The sequence below is a fragment of the Bombina bombina genome, chromosome 1 (genome assembly GCF_027579735.1).
Source record: "Bombina bombina isolate aBomBom1 chromosome 1, aBomBom1.pri, whole genome shotgun sequence".
NCBI classification, from domain to species: Eukaryota; Metazoa; Chordata; class Amphibia; order Anura; family Bombinatoridae; genus Bombina; species Bombina bombina.
In genome coordinates, this window is record NC_069499.1 from 412,163,552 (window position 1) to 412,178,500 (window position 14,949).

Below are 14,949 nucleotides of genomic sequence, written 5' to 3' on the forward strand. Positions count from 1 at the left end.
GGTCACCTAAATGGAAGGCACCACGGCTTGCAAAACCTTTCTCCCAAAAATAGCCTCAGAAGAAGCAAAAGTATCAAACTTGTAAAATTTGGTAAAAGTGTGCAGTGAAGACCAAGTCGCTGCCCTACATATCTGATCAACAGAAGCCTCGTTCTTGAAGGCCCATGTGGAAGCCACAGCCCTAGTGGAATGAGCTGTGATTCTTTCGGGAGGCTGCCGTCCGGCAGTCTCGTAAGCCAATCTGATGATGCTTTTAATCCAAAAAGAGAGAGAGAGGTAGAAGTTGCTTTTTGACCTCTCCTTTTACCGGAATAAACAACAACCAAGGAAGATGTTTGTCTAAAATCCTTTGTAGCATCTAAATAGAATTTTTAGAGCGCGAACAACATCCAAATTGTGCAACAAACGTTCCTTCTTTGAAACTGGTTTCGGACACAGAGAAGGTACGATAATCTCCTGGTTAATGTTTTTGTTAGAAACAACTTTTGGAAGAAAACCAGGTTTAGTACGTAAAACCACCTTATCTGCATGGAACACCAGATAAGGAGGAGAACACTGCAGAGCAGATAATTCTGAAACTCTTCTAGCAGAAGAAATTGCAACTAAAAACAAAACTTTCCAAGATAATAACTTAATATCAACGGAATGCAAGGGTTCAAACGGAACCCCCTGAAGAACTGAAAGAACTAAATTGAGACTCCAAGGAGGAGTCAAAGGTTTGTAAACAGGCTTAATTCTAACCAGAGCCTGAACAAAGGCTTGAACATCTGGCACAGCGGCCAGCTTTTTGTGAAGTAACACAGACAAGGCAGAAATCTGTCCCTTCAGGGAACTTGCAGATAATCCTTTTTCCAATCCTTCTTGAAGGAAGGATAGAATCCTAGGAATCTTAACCTTGTCCCAAGGGAATCCTTTAGATTCACACCAACAGATATATTTTTTCCAAATTTTGTGGTAAATCTTTCTAGTTACAGGCTTTCTGGCCTGAACAAGAGTATCGATAACAGAATCTGAGAATCCTCGCTTCGATAAGATCAAGCGTTCAATCTCCAAGCAGTCAGCTGGAGTGAAACCAGATTCGGATGTTCGAACGGACCCTGAACAAGAAGGTCTCGTCTCAAAGGTAGCTTCCAAGGAGGAGCCGATGACATATTCACCAGATCTGCGTACCAAGTCCTGCGTGGCCACGCAGGAGCTATCAAGATCACCGACGCCCTCTCCTGATTGATCCTGGCTACCAGCCTGGGGATGAGAGGAAACGGCGGGAACACATAAGCTAGTTTGAAGGTCCAAGGTGCTACTAGTGCATCCACTAGAGCCGCCTTGGGATCCCTGGATCTGGACCCGTAGCAAGGAACTTTGAAGTTCTGACGAGAGGCCATCAGATCCATGTCTGGAATGCCCCACAGCTGAGTGACTTGGGCAAAGATTTCCGGATGGAGTTCCCACTCCCCCGGATGCAATGTCTGACGACTCAGAAAATCCGCTTCCCAATTTTCCACTCCTGGGATGTGGATAGCAGACAGGTGGCAGGAGTGAGACTCCGCCCATAGAATGATTTTGGTCACTTCTTCCATCGCCAGGGAACTCCTTGTTCCCCCCTGATGGTTGATGTACGCAACAGTTGTCATGTTGTCTGATTGAAACCGTATGAACTTGGCCCTCGCTAGCTGAGGCCAAGCCTTGAGAGCATTGAATATCGCTCTCAGTTCCAGAATATTTATCGGTAGAAGAGATTCTTCCCGAGACCAAAGACCCTGAGCTTTCAGGGATCCCCAGACCGCGCCCCAGCCCATCAGACTGGCGTCGGTCGTGACAATGACCCACTCTGGTCTGCGGAATGTCATCCCTCGTGACAGGTTGTCCAGGGACAGCCACCAACGGAGTGAGTCTCTGGTCTTCTGATTTACTTGTATCTTCGGAGACAAGTCTGTATAGTCCCCATTCCACTGACTGAGCATGCACAGTTGTAATGGTCTTAGATGAATGCGTGCAAAAGGAACTATGTCCATTGCCGCTACCATCAACCCGATCACTTCCATGCACTGAGCTATGGAAGGAAGAGGAACGGAATGGAGTATCCGACAAGAGTCTAGAAGTTTTGTTTTTCTGGCCTCTGTCAGAAAAATCCTCATTTCTAAGGAGTCTATTATTGTTCCCAAGAAGGGAACCCTTGTTGACGGAGATAGAGAACTCTTTTCCACGTTCACTTTCCATCCGTGAGATCTGAGAAAGGCCAGGACAATGTCCGTGTGAGCCTTTGCTTGAGGAAGGGACGACGCTTGAATCAGAATGTCGTCCAAGTAAGGTACTACAGCAATGCCCCTTGGTCTTAGCACAGCTAGAAGGGACCCTAGTACCTTTGTGAAAATCCTTGGAGCAGTGGCTAATCCGAAAGGAAGCGCCACGAACTGGTAATGTTTGTCCAGGAATGCGAACCTCAGGAACCGATGATGTTCCTTGTGGATAGGAATATGTAGATACGCATCCTTTAAATCCACCGTGGTCATGAATTGACCTTCCTGGATGGAAGGAAGAATAGTTCGAATGGTTTCCATCTTGAACGATGGAACCTTGAGAAACTTGTTTAAGATCTTGAGATCTAAGATTGGTCTGAACGTTCCCTCTTTTTTGGGAACTATAAACATATTGGAGTAGAACCCCATCCCTTGTTCTCTTAATGGAACGGGATGAATCACTCCCATTTTTAACAGGTCTTCTACACAATGTAAGAATGCCTGTCTTTTTATGTGGTCTGAAGACAACTGAGACCTGTGGAACCTCCCCCTTGGGGGAAGTCCCTTGAATTCCAGAAGATAACCTTGGGAGACTATTTCTAGCGCCCAAGGATCCAGAACATCTCTTGCCCAAGCCTGAGCGAAGAGAGAGAGTCTGCCCCCCACCAGATCCGGTCCCGGATCGGGGGCCAACATTTCATGCTGTCTTGGTAGCAGTGGCAGGTTTCTTGGCCTGCTTTCCCTTGTTCCAGCCTTGCATTGGTCTCCAAGCTGGCTTGGCTTGAGAAGTATTACCCTCTTGCTTAGAGGACGTAGCACTTTGGGCTGGTCCGTTTCTACGAAAGGGACGAAAATTAGGTTTATTTTTTGCCTTGAAAGGCCGATCCTGAGGAAGGGCGTGGCCCTTACCCCCAGTGATATCCGAGATAATCTCTTTCAAGTCAGGGCCAAACAGCGTTTTCCCCTTGAAAGGAATGTTAAGTAGCTTGTTCTTGGAAGACGCATCAGCCGACCAAGATTTCAACCAAAGCGCTCTGCGCGCCACAATAGCAAACCCAGAATTCTTAGCCGCTAACCTAGCCAATTGCAAAGTGGCGTCTAGGGTGAAAGAATTAGCCAATTTGAGAGCATTGATTCTGTCCATAATCTCCTCATAAGGAGGAGAATCACTGTCGACCGCCTTTATCAGCTCATCGAACCAGAAACATGCGGCTGTAGCGACAGGGACAATGCATGAAATTGGTTGTAGAAGGTAACCCTGCTGAACAAACATCTTTTTAAGCAAACCTTCTAATTTTTTATCCATAGGATCTTTGAAAGCACAACTATCCTCTATGGGTATAGTGGTGCGTTTGTTTAAAGTGGAAACCGCTCCCTCGACCTTGGGGACTGTCTGCCATAAGTCCTTTCTGGGGTCGACCATAGGAAACAATTTTTAAATATGGGGGGAGGGACGAAAGGAATACCGGGCCTTTCCCATTCTTTATTAACAATGTCCGCCACCCGCTTGGGTATAGGAAAAGCTTCTGGGAGCCCCGGCACCTCTAGGAACTTGTCCATTTTACATAGTTTCTCTGGGATGACCAACTTGTCACAATCATCCAGAGTGGATAATACCTCCTTAAGCAGAATGCGGAGATGTTCCAACTTAAATTTAAATGCAATCACATCAGGTTCAGCTTGTTGAGAAATGTTCCCTGAATCAGTAATTTCTCCCTCAGACAAAACCTCCCTGGCCCCATCAGACTGAGTTAGGGGCCCTTCAGAAATATTAATATCAGCGTCGTCATGCTCTTCAGTATCTAAAACAGAGCAGTCGCGCTTACGCTGATAAGTGTTCATTTTGGCTAAAATGTTTTTGACAGAATTATCCATTACAGCCGTTAATTGTTGCATAGTAAGGAGTATTGGCGCGCTAGATGTACTAGGGGCCTCCTGAGTGGGCCAGACTCGTGTAGACGAAGGAGGGAATGATGCAGTACCATGCTTACTCCCCTCACTTGAGGAATCATCTTGGGCATCATTGTCATTGTCACATAAATCACATTTATTTAAATGAATAGGAATTCTGGCTTCCCCACATTCAGAACACAGTCTATCTGGTAGTTCAGACATGTTAAACAGGCATAAACTTGATAACAAGTACAAAAAACGTTTTAAAATAAAACCGTTACTGTCACTTTAAATTTTAAACTGAACACACTTTATTACTGCAAATGCGAAAAAACATGAAGGAATTGTTCAAAATTCACCAAATTTTCACCACAGTGTCTTAAAGCCTTAAAAGTATTGCACACCAAATTTGGAAGCTTTAACCCTTAAAATAACGGAACCGGAGCCGTATTGAACTTTAACCCCTTTACAGTCCCTGGTATCTGCTTTGCTGAGACCCAACCAAGCCCCAAGGGGAATACGATACCAAATGACGCCTTCAGAAAGTCTTTTCTAAGTATCAGAGCTCCTCTCACATGCGACTGCATGCCAAAAACAAGTGCGCAACACCGGCGCGAAAATGAGGCTCTGCCTATGCTTTGGGAAAGCCCCTAAAGAATAAGGTGTCTAAAACAGTGCCTGCCGATATTATTATATCAAAATACCCAGATAAAATGATTCCTCAAGGCTAAATATGTGTTAATAATCAATCGATTTAGCCCAAAAAAGTCTACAGTCTTAATAAGCCCTTTTTGAAGCCCTTATTTACAATCGTAATAAACATGGCTTACCGGATCCCAGAGGGAAAATGACAGCTTCCAGCATTACATCGTCTTGTTAGAATGTGTCATACCTCAAGCAGCAAGAGACTGCTCACTGTTCCCCCAACTGAAGTTAATTGCTCTCAACAGTCCTGTGTGGAACAGCCATGGATTTTAGTGACGGTTGCTAAAATCATTTTCCTCATACAAACAGAAATCTTCATCTCTTTTCTGTTTCTGAGTAAATAGTACATACCAGCACTATTTCAAAATAACAAACTCTTGATTGAATAATAAAAACTACAGTTAAACACTAAAAAACTCTAAGCCATCTCCGTGGAGATGTTGCCTGTACAACGGCAAAGAGAATGACTGGGGTAGGCGGAGCCTAGGAGGGATCATGTGACCAGCTTTGCGGGGCTCTTTGCCATTTCCTGTTGGGGAAGAGAATATCCCACAAGTAAGGATGACGCCGTGGACCGGACACACCTATGTTGGAGAAAGGAAGCGTAGTCAACAGTAAACATTTTCTGTGGAATTTCATTATGAATAAATACAAAAAATGTCCTTCAAAAATCTATTTCGGAAGTTTAATTTGTATTTTTTCTAGCCATAGGGAGTCTAAAGTGCATTAGAAAGGATTCAGATCCCTAGCCCTGCTACATGCTGCGCAGCGATCGTGTGATTAAAGTGATGGTAAATTGTAGTGTTTCAAAAACGCTATATTTTACTAATGCAACAAATAAATACTTCATGATGAAAGTTCCTTTGTCTGCAGCGTTCGCCGCACTGATCGCCTCAGACAGAAGGCTATTTTATCACCAAGGTGATCTTAGCCCAGAGAGTGCTAGCTAATCGCCATAATGCCAGCTGGCACTTACGGATTTTGGCCAAGAGGTGTAACATCACCTCATTAAAAAATAGCGTTCTGCTGAGGGCGGCCTGAGGCGCTCAGCATGGCAAACGCTGCAAACAAATAAGAACTTTCTGAAAGTCCCCTGTATTTGTTGCACTGGTAAATCCTAACGTTTCAGAAACACTAGGATTTACTATCACCTTAATGACATATAAATAAGCTTGTGAACTGATAAGCCACCACAGATGAGGCAAGATACACAAAATGCTTCTCTTGACTTGCAAAACTAAATCTTGCTAACAAAACGACAATTTGAATACAGCTTTATAGATTGGACACAGGTTTATTATAAGAGATTATATTATGTTGGTGCATAAAGTATATGAACTTACTTTTTCATGTCCCTTTAATGTCCTACAGCCATAGTGTAAAACTCATTTTGATCCATGTGAAATAATGCAGTATTTACAAGGTGTCTAAAATTACAATAGACATTACAAACACAACACTGTAATTTTGCCTCAGTCAGTATTCTGCAGGACTAAACAGGTTAAATTAAAAAGATAGTTAACACAATATGTAGGTTTGAGTCATTCTTCTGTTATTTTAAGTTCTAGGACAAAGCCATATGCCTTAGATGATTCAGAGCTTTTAAACATATTACAAAATTGCTTATGTTACTATTGACAACCTTAAAGCTCAAAACTGTATTTAAAAAAAAAAAATACATAGTAGTTGGGGTAAAACAACCCTGATTACACCATGTTATCCTATTTAGGACATGCCAATCAAACTCCCTAAATGTAAAAGCACCAATTACATGTGTGTAGATGCCTAAGGGTTCAGCAAATTGTTACTAGAATATTATTTGGAAGAAAAGACCTATGCGAGGCATATATGAAACAAGTTTATTTAACCCAATTTGTGGCAGTGCTATACACTGAGCGCACACAGCTGAATGTACACGCTGCGCGACGCTCTGCTTGCAGTGTGTCACAGCCTTAAGAGACCAATAAAATATGTCAGACAGGGCAGCACAACTAATTTCCAAAATCTTGACTAAAGAGCAGGAGGCCTGAAACGTAGTCTTTTGTACTTGGCTTTTATTTCCCCAATAAAGAAGATGATTTTGGAAGTTAGCAGTGCTACCTGGACTGATTTTTTCTAATGCACCCTGCTGACTTTAAAGCTAACCCTGCTACATATATATGTCCTGAATTGGCTTTAGCAGATTTGCTGCTACAAATAAGGCAAATGGTGGGTGGAGTATGACTATTGAAAATAATTGCAGTAAAAAGGATGTTAATGGGACATGAAACCCAAACTTTTTCTTTCCTGATTTATATAAAGCACACAATTTTAAACAACTTTCCATTTTACTTCTATTATTAAATTTTCTTCATTCTATTGGTATCATTCATTGAAGGAGCAGCTATTCACTACTGGGAGCTAGCTGAACACGTCTAGTGAACCAATGAATAGAGGCATTTATGTGCAGTTACCAATCAGCAACTAGCTCCCAGCAAAGCCGTTTATGGTTTCCTAATTGTCGTACTTTAGTCATTGCAGAACACAAAATTGGGCATTGGATGAGTTGATGTTTGCTCTTTTATAAAAGGATGTACATAGAGAGCACTGGTTTTCACACCTGTCATCAAGCCGCCCTAAAAGAGTATATTGAGGATATCTGAACCGATTAGTAAACCTGCTCTCATCCGTGGTAATCCTAAAAACAGGTTTGAAAACCAGTGACAGAGAGAAGCAGTCACCAAGAAATCCTAACAGGTCCGATTTTAAGTAATTGTCTTGTTGAGAGCAGGTGAGACTGTTACAACAAAAAGAGCTTGCTGAACAGCCTAAGTAAGGAAATACTTAAAGGGACACAAGTCAAAATTGCACTTTCATGATTCAGATAGAGCAGGCAATTTAAACAACTTTCCAATTAACTTCCATTAACAAAATGTGCACAGTCTTTTTATATTTACACTTTGAATCACCAGCTCCTACTGAGCATGTGCAAGAATTCACAGCATATACATATATGCATTTGTGATTGGCTGATGGCTGTCACATTATACAGGAGATGTGGAAAAATAGACATAACTGAAATTTGTCAGAAAAAATAAATAAATGTACTACTCATTTGAAGTTCAGACTAAGTGCTTTTGCATTGTCTTTTTATCATTCATTTATTGATAGACAAATCTACTGTATTTACCAGTCCTTCAAAATCTGGTCTGGATTTTAGAGAAAAAAAAAAAAGTTAACGAGCCAAATCTAGAAAATATGAGCCATGGATCACTGCATTCTGCAATTTAATAAGTCCATCTTTAAAATTACAATGCCACTGGTGTTATGAAAGCTGATGCCTTGCATGCAAGGTATGCACTTCATTAAAATGGACTGTAACCTCAAAATTAAACTTAAAGGGACATTCCAGTCAAAATATAAATACACAGATTTATTGCATCTATGAATAGAAAAATATTTTCAATGTACATGTTTTGGCAAAAATGTTTCCATTAAGAGTTATCACTGTTTTAGTGTTAACATTTTTCTCTGCATGTGCATGTGAAGCATAGCTAGATATTGTCACTGCACCTACATTTTAAATAATGCAGCTGCTCAGATCATCAGTGGGACTTGTATCATGTCAGCAATTAACAAATTGAGTCATTACCAGATGGTAAAAGCACCTTAGGCTCTCCGAACAAGTGTTGTGTTTAAAATGCTGGTTCACGGTGCATACTTAAGTACACTTTTGAAACCGCTATAGCTTATTAGAAGCATTTTTGCTAATGCATGCATATTACAAAATTGCTTCTGTTCAATACAGAAATGCACCCACGTGGTTTCCAATTTTAGCTGGAATATCCCTTTAAATGTATTGGATAGAGCATGGAGTTACAAAATGTCAGACTTTACATAAGGAATTTATTTTTGATGTACAAGCAAAATAGGAATAGTAGTTACATAAATATAAATCTGCAGTTAAAACATTGCACTCGGTTTATTAAATATGCTATGAAATAGGTTTCCTACAGACACCTTCACATATTCCTTTTTATGACCCTTTGCTCAGAACAAGATGAATGGAATCTATTTAAATGGTCAGTGCAAGCCTACATGTTCTCTAATGCATAAAATAGAACAACATTACAGTTTCTACAGGTAGTTCTCTGCTTTGCAGTTTGAAATCGGATCACTTTTGCCAAATAGTTGAATTCCATATATTTCTAGCAGTGATGTTAAAAAAGCTGCCCGTTTAAAAAAGGGACAGTCTAGTCAAAATTAAACTTTCATGATTAAGATAGGGCATGCAATTTTAAACAACTTTCAAATTTAATTTTATAATCCATTTTTATTTGTTTTCTTGGTATTCTTAGTTGAATGCTTAACCTAGTTAGGCTCATATGCTAATTTCTTAGCCCTTGAAGGTCGCCTCTAATTTCAGTTCATTTTGACAGGTTTTTAACATCTAGAGGGAGTTAGTTCATGTGTGCCATATAGATAACATTGTGCTCACGCCCGTGGAGTTACCTAGGAGTAAGCACAGATTGGCTAAAATGCAAGTCTGTCAAAAGAGCAGAAATAAAAGGGCAGTCTGCAGAGGCTTAGATACAAGGTAATTATAGAGGTACAAAGTATATTAATATAACAGTGTTTGTTATGCAAATAGTTCATGTGTGCCATATAGATAACATTGTGCTCACGCCCGTGGAGTTACCTAGGAGTAAGCACTGATTGGCTAAAATGCAAGTCTGTCAAAAGAGCAGAAATAAAAGGGCAGTCTGCAGAGGCTTAGATACAAGGTAATTATAGAGGTACAAAGTATATTAATATAACAGTGTTGGTTATGCAAATAGGTAATAAAAGGGGAAAGGTAATAAAAGGGATTATCTATCTTTTTAAACAATAAAAATTCTGGAGTAGACTGTCCCTTTAAAAAAAAAAAAAAACTGTAAGCCCGGGGAATGTTGCAATAGTTTCAGCAAAGACAATGAAGAAAATAAAAAAAAATACTACCGAGACAAAAAAAAAAAAAAAAGGAGGAGGAAATTACCCCTTTAAGATGTGACTGCCGTTTTCTTCCACAACCTAGAAAACATGTCAATGTTTTTTAGCCTTTTGAACATGGGCACTTTCCTTGTATACTGAATGAATTTATCAAGTCATATCAAGAAAGAATATCTGAGCAATGCTCTCCTACAAGCACTTAGATCAATGTGTCTAGTCATGCATAACACCTGGGTTGTTATGAAAACTATTTCCTAGAGACTTGATATGTGTTGTCCTGTTTCACAATCCACAGACATCAACAAGAATAGAAGAGTTATAGTCCAGACTAAATTAGACGTCGCTGTCTATTTATAGACAAAAATACTGTGAATGTTAGAGCAGACAAAACTTCTTCCTTTTTTCATTTTTCAGGGGGAAAAAATATATAATTTTATTTCTACCATAAGCAGTGCCAGTAAATGGCTAATGCAACTTATTTTTTAGTACAATAAAAATAAGTTTGCACATCTACAAAAACGTTCATTCTAGCATGTATATACCAAAAGCCCAGCTATTAAATAGAGACATCTTGCAGTCCATATTAAAGGTCCAAAACTGTAGCACTTTCTGCTGTGAAATCAGTATTTCACCTACAGTTGAGCATATAAAGGCTGGGCGTTTGGTTGTCTGACTGAAAGAAGCATTTCAACCTAAAGCATACAGATGCATGTGTATCGCTTGGGTCGTATGTTTATTTATATAGTACTATGGAAACAAGCTCGCATTGCCGGCAATGGAGATCTTATGGCCTCTTCCCAAGTACTGTATATGGTCCATGAATACATGAAAATTATTTTTTTGCAGTAGCAGGACAGCTCAGTTGACAGTGAGGGGACAGCTGTGCACATCACAAAACTGTGCAGTGTTTAGCTCTGTTGTCATCGGACGATAAAAACCTTGCACATTTTTGATCACACTTGTTTTTGTAAACTAAAAGACCTTAAGGACTAAAAGCCCATTGGTCCAGAAAAACATGAAAAAAAAAAAAATTGTACTTATAAGGGCTCGATTTATCAAGCCCCTACGGCTGCAAGTTCTCACAAGAACTTGCTCACCGTAATTGATCAAGCAGCAGTCACCAGACCGCTGCTTCCCTAAGCTCTTCGCCACCTCTAAGGTGGCGAAATTCAATCTCTGCGGTCGAGTCCGACCGAGGAGATTGACAGCTCCTGCCCGCTCGTGATTGGCTGTGCGTGGGCAGGATTGCATGCGAGCGCAAAATTGGGCTCGTGTGCAATGTTGATTGCCTGAGGGTAATTTCGCCCCACCACAGGCAAGCTGAGGCGTACAGGGGCGCGTATACGTGCCCCTAAACCTCAGCTTTGATAAATCTAGCCCTAAAATGTCTATATCTTGACTCAAATGCCTAATTAACAATAAGTGGCAAAACACTTCTTTTTATAGAATTTAAACAGAAACTCAAAGCCTGAAACTCTTTTCTGCAGAATGACACCTCCCTTTACTGCAACATACCATCTTCTTAAAAGTAGTAGCAAAACAGATGAAAGCTTGACAAGTGCTAAATCTTGGCAAATCTAAGCAGCACTCACTACAAAAGCAGACAAAACTAAGTACGTTAAAACAAGAATGATTTACTTGGAAATAAAAAAGAAAATATATATTATTTTTTTTAAACATGGTCTTAGAGCAGGAATAGACATCCAATTTATAGTGCTTTAGAAAGGTGTAGAGACATCCCTACTGCTGCCTCAGCACAGATTTTATCTTTATATTACTTAGAGCTGCAACAACTAAAATCGGTATAATCGATTATGAGAATAGTTGTCAACGAATCTAAAAATCGATTAGTTGGTTTGCAATTAGTTGGTCTGTGCACAGCACCAGCTGCTTCACTCCGATGAGCTCCTGCACATGGTATTGTGTTTTATGGTTATGCCCTTAGCCTAAAGGACGACTACAGACATTTACTTTTCACTTTTTCAGGATAGTATAAGTTTCTTTTTAAATTTACAACTACTCCTGTCTTATGTGCAACTGTTTATATTAAATCAGGTGATTTGGGACAATGCTTTGCATGATAAAGTGCCGAGCTTGTTATTTACACTTAGCCCTATACTGATGGGATTTGTTATAAGAATTGATGTCACTATTATCTGTTTTCAAAACTATTAGCAGATTGTACTATATAGATAAATGTGTAAGGCTTTGTCCTGTTACTGACATAGTCAGTAACGCTTTTGCCTTTTTTTGTTTTGTTTTTAATTAAATTATAATAAGGTACCAAATTTCACCTCTATAAGTAAATATCTGTTATTTTAAGAGTGGACTAGATGTTTTTTCCCTAACCTTATAGCTGGTTATTTATCATTGCATATAGATATTCATGACATGTTTACATTAGAATGAAGTTCAGGCTTACTTTAAGAGGCCCCTTGAATTGGTGGAGAGCTAACAAAGATAAATATCCCACCTTGGTGAAATCGGCAAAACCCTACTTATGCATCTCAAGCACCTCAACACCATCTAAGTGCCTCTTCTCTGCTGCAGGCAAAATAGCTTCCAAAAAGAGAGCCAGCCTCAGCCAGGATCATGTGGAGATGTTGACATTTTTGCATTCCCAGAATGAATAACAATGTTATAAACAGTGATAGTCTACCTCTTACTAGTTCTACCTCTTTTCAAGCAGTTAATGGTTTTGTTTTGCTTCATTATAAAAAAAAAATTGCTGCTTAAAAATTGGAGAAACAGTTGTGTTAATGTAAAAGTTGTAAAGTTTTACTCTAAAGTTTATATTTGTAACACTCAGTATGCCGATTTTATTTTAAATATAGGAAAATTTGTTTATTTTTTATCCAATTAGTCAAAAAAATAATCAGCCGATTGATTATAAAAATCAGCCCTAATATTACTATTAATGGTGATTTACAGGCACTCTATTAACAGGCTTTTGGTTTTTTTCAAATTGCTTTTATACCAAGAACCAATCTTCATTTTCAGGCAACATCAAGACTTGCTTTTAGGGGTAGCAGGTCTAGGTTAGGTTGCCGTGGGGACTACATACATTCTTGAAATTTTTACTTTTTCCTATCTTTAACATTGAGTGGGCTAGTAACTTTTTCCTCTGGGCAAGTAGCTTTTTACTCAGACTAGTAAACTATTTTGATATTTTATAAAAATGTTTTTAGTTCTTTTTTTTGTTTTGTTTTTTTAAAATTTGTTAGTGTGTCACTTTCCTCCAATAGAGCTGAGGGAGTCACAGAAGGCAACCTATCCCACAAGGTTGTGAATTTCCAGATAAATATTAAAAACATGAAAACCTTATGTTTGCTTGCTGATCTTTCACACAAATATAAAAGAGTTGAGATTATTATCCATTTACAATTTAGATTGCTTGGTGAGCTTGAAAACTGAAGTTAATAAAAATGGAAATATATTACATACAGATTTATACATCATTGTTTAACCCATTCCATCAGTGACATGTAGAACAGAACACAATGTGCTCTATTTATCAAGCCCTCCTCCTCCCTTTGACTGCAGGTTCACACAAAAGAACCTGCATTTAGGATTTATCAAGCAGTGGTCATCAGAGTGCTGCTTCCCTACTCTGTTCTCCACCTCAAAGGTGGAGAAATTCAATCTCCCCGGTCTCGTCCGACCAGGGAGATTGACAGCTCCTGCTCGCGGGTGATTGGCTGTGCGTTGGTTGCACGCAAAAGCAAAGGAGCGCTCACATGCAATGTTAAATTCTGGCAGTGGATTGCTGCCTGCTAGAGGAGAGCTTGGGCGGACAGGGGCGAATATGTATGCCCCTGTCCGGGATGGATTGATAAATCGAGCTCAATGAGTCAGATGCACTTTAGCATTGATATGTTGTTAAATATGAAGGGTATATATTAGGTGGGTGTCAGAACAGCATTTAATCTCTTGTAAATCACAAATTCTTTATTGGTCAGATACAGGTCATCATGAGTGGTGATTCACAAGGTTCTCACAACAAGATGTATTTGTAAGGTGATTGGAAATATACTTTTCTGATGAAGAAATGGACCTAGGATTACGGCTATACGTAAAAGTATTTTTAATTTTAAAATGTTAAGAGTTATTTTGTGAGCTATAAAACCAGAAGTGCAGACACAGAACGGTGTGATGCCCTACTGCGGCTGTTTCTCACAAATGGCAATAATTGCTGCCAATCAGTGACATATCTAATGAACACGGCATTGTTTTATTGGCCATTTGGATAGCACAAGCGCCATTAACTTTATCAGATTTTTATTCTCACTATCTCTAACTGTCTAACTGACTTTGATAACCATAGAAGAAATACAACTGTAAAGTTAAAAAATAAATAAAATATATAAAAAAATAATATTTTTTTTTTTTTTTTTTTTTTTTTTTTTTAACAATAACGGTTGCCTCCCCTTTGTGACTATAACAGCTGCTCGGTCATAGAAACTCTTTTTATGAAGCTGCCAACACAAAAATACAAACGTTTGAAATAAACATTATGTGTGCTCCTATGTGTATTATATATGAAATGTATATCCCCCAAAGCATGTAAATATTTATACAATGAAATACAAATGCTGGTTCTGAGCGTAACTACCGCAGCCAATGGGCTCACACTCCATCTTTGCAGTAGTTAAAGGGATATGAAACCCAAAATAAATATTTTGTGATTTAGACAGAGATCACAATTTAAAAAAAACGTTTTTAAATTTACTTCTATTATCAAATTTGATTTGTTCCCATTTTATGTGTTGAAGAGATACCTAGATACCATCTAGTGCTCTTGCAAATGGATAACGTCTTGCAAAACCGCTGCCATTTAGCTCTCCAGAAATGGGCCGGGCTCCTAATCGTACTTCCCTGCTTTTCAACAAAAGATACAAAGAGAATGAAGAAAAATGATAATAGATGTACATTAGAAAAATAGTTTAAAACCTAATGCTCTGAGCCATTAAAGAAAAATGTTGGGTTTCTTATCCCTTTAAATGAACACTTCTAGGGCAAGTACTGCAAAAAAGTACATGCAAGGCTTGACAAACCCAGGAGCCTGGGAGCTACTGGCTCCTAGAATTTTACCCCTTGTTCCTAACTTTTTGGATTATTCTCCATATATCTTTATACAAATACCCTT

At 39.2% G+C, this 14,949-nt stretch overlaps 1 protein-coding gene across 1 annotated transcript in view; it reads right to left on the reverse strand.

Moving 5' to 3' along the window:
- Nucleotides 1–14,949, reverse strand: part of ACVR1 (activin A receptor type 1) — a 166,291-nt gene that overhangs the window by 134,511 nt on the left and 16,831 nt on the right. The gene's annotated exons all lie outside the window — the stretch shown is intronic.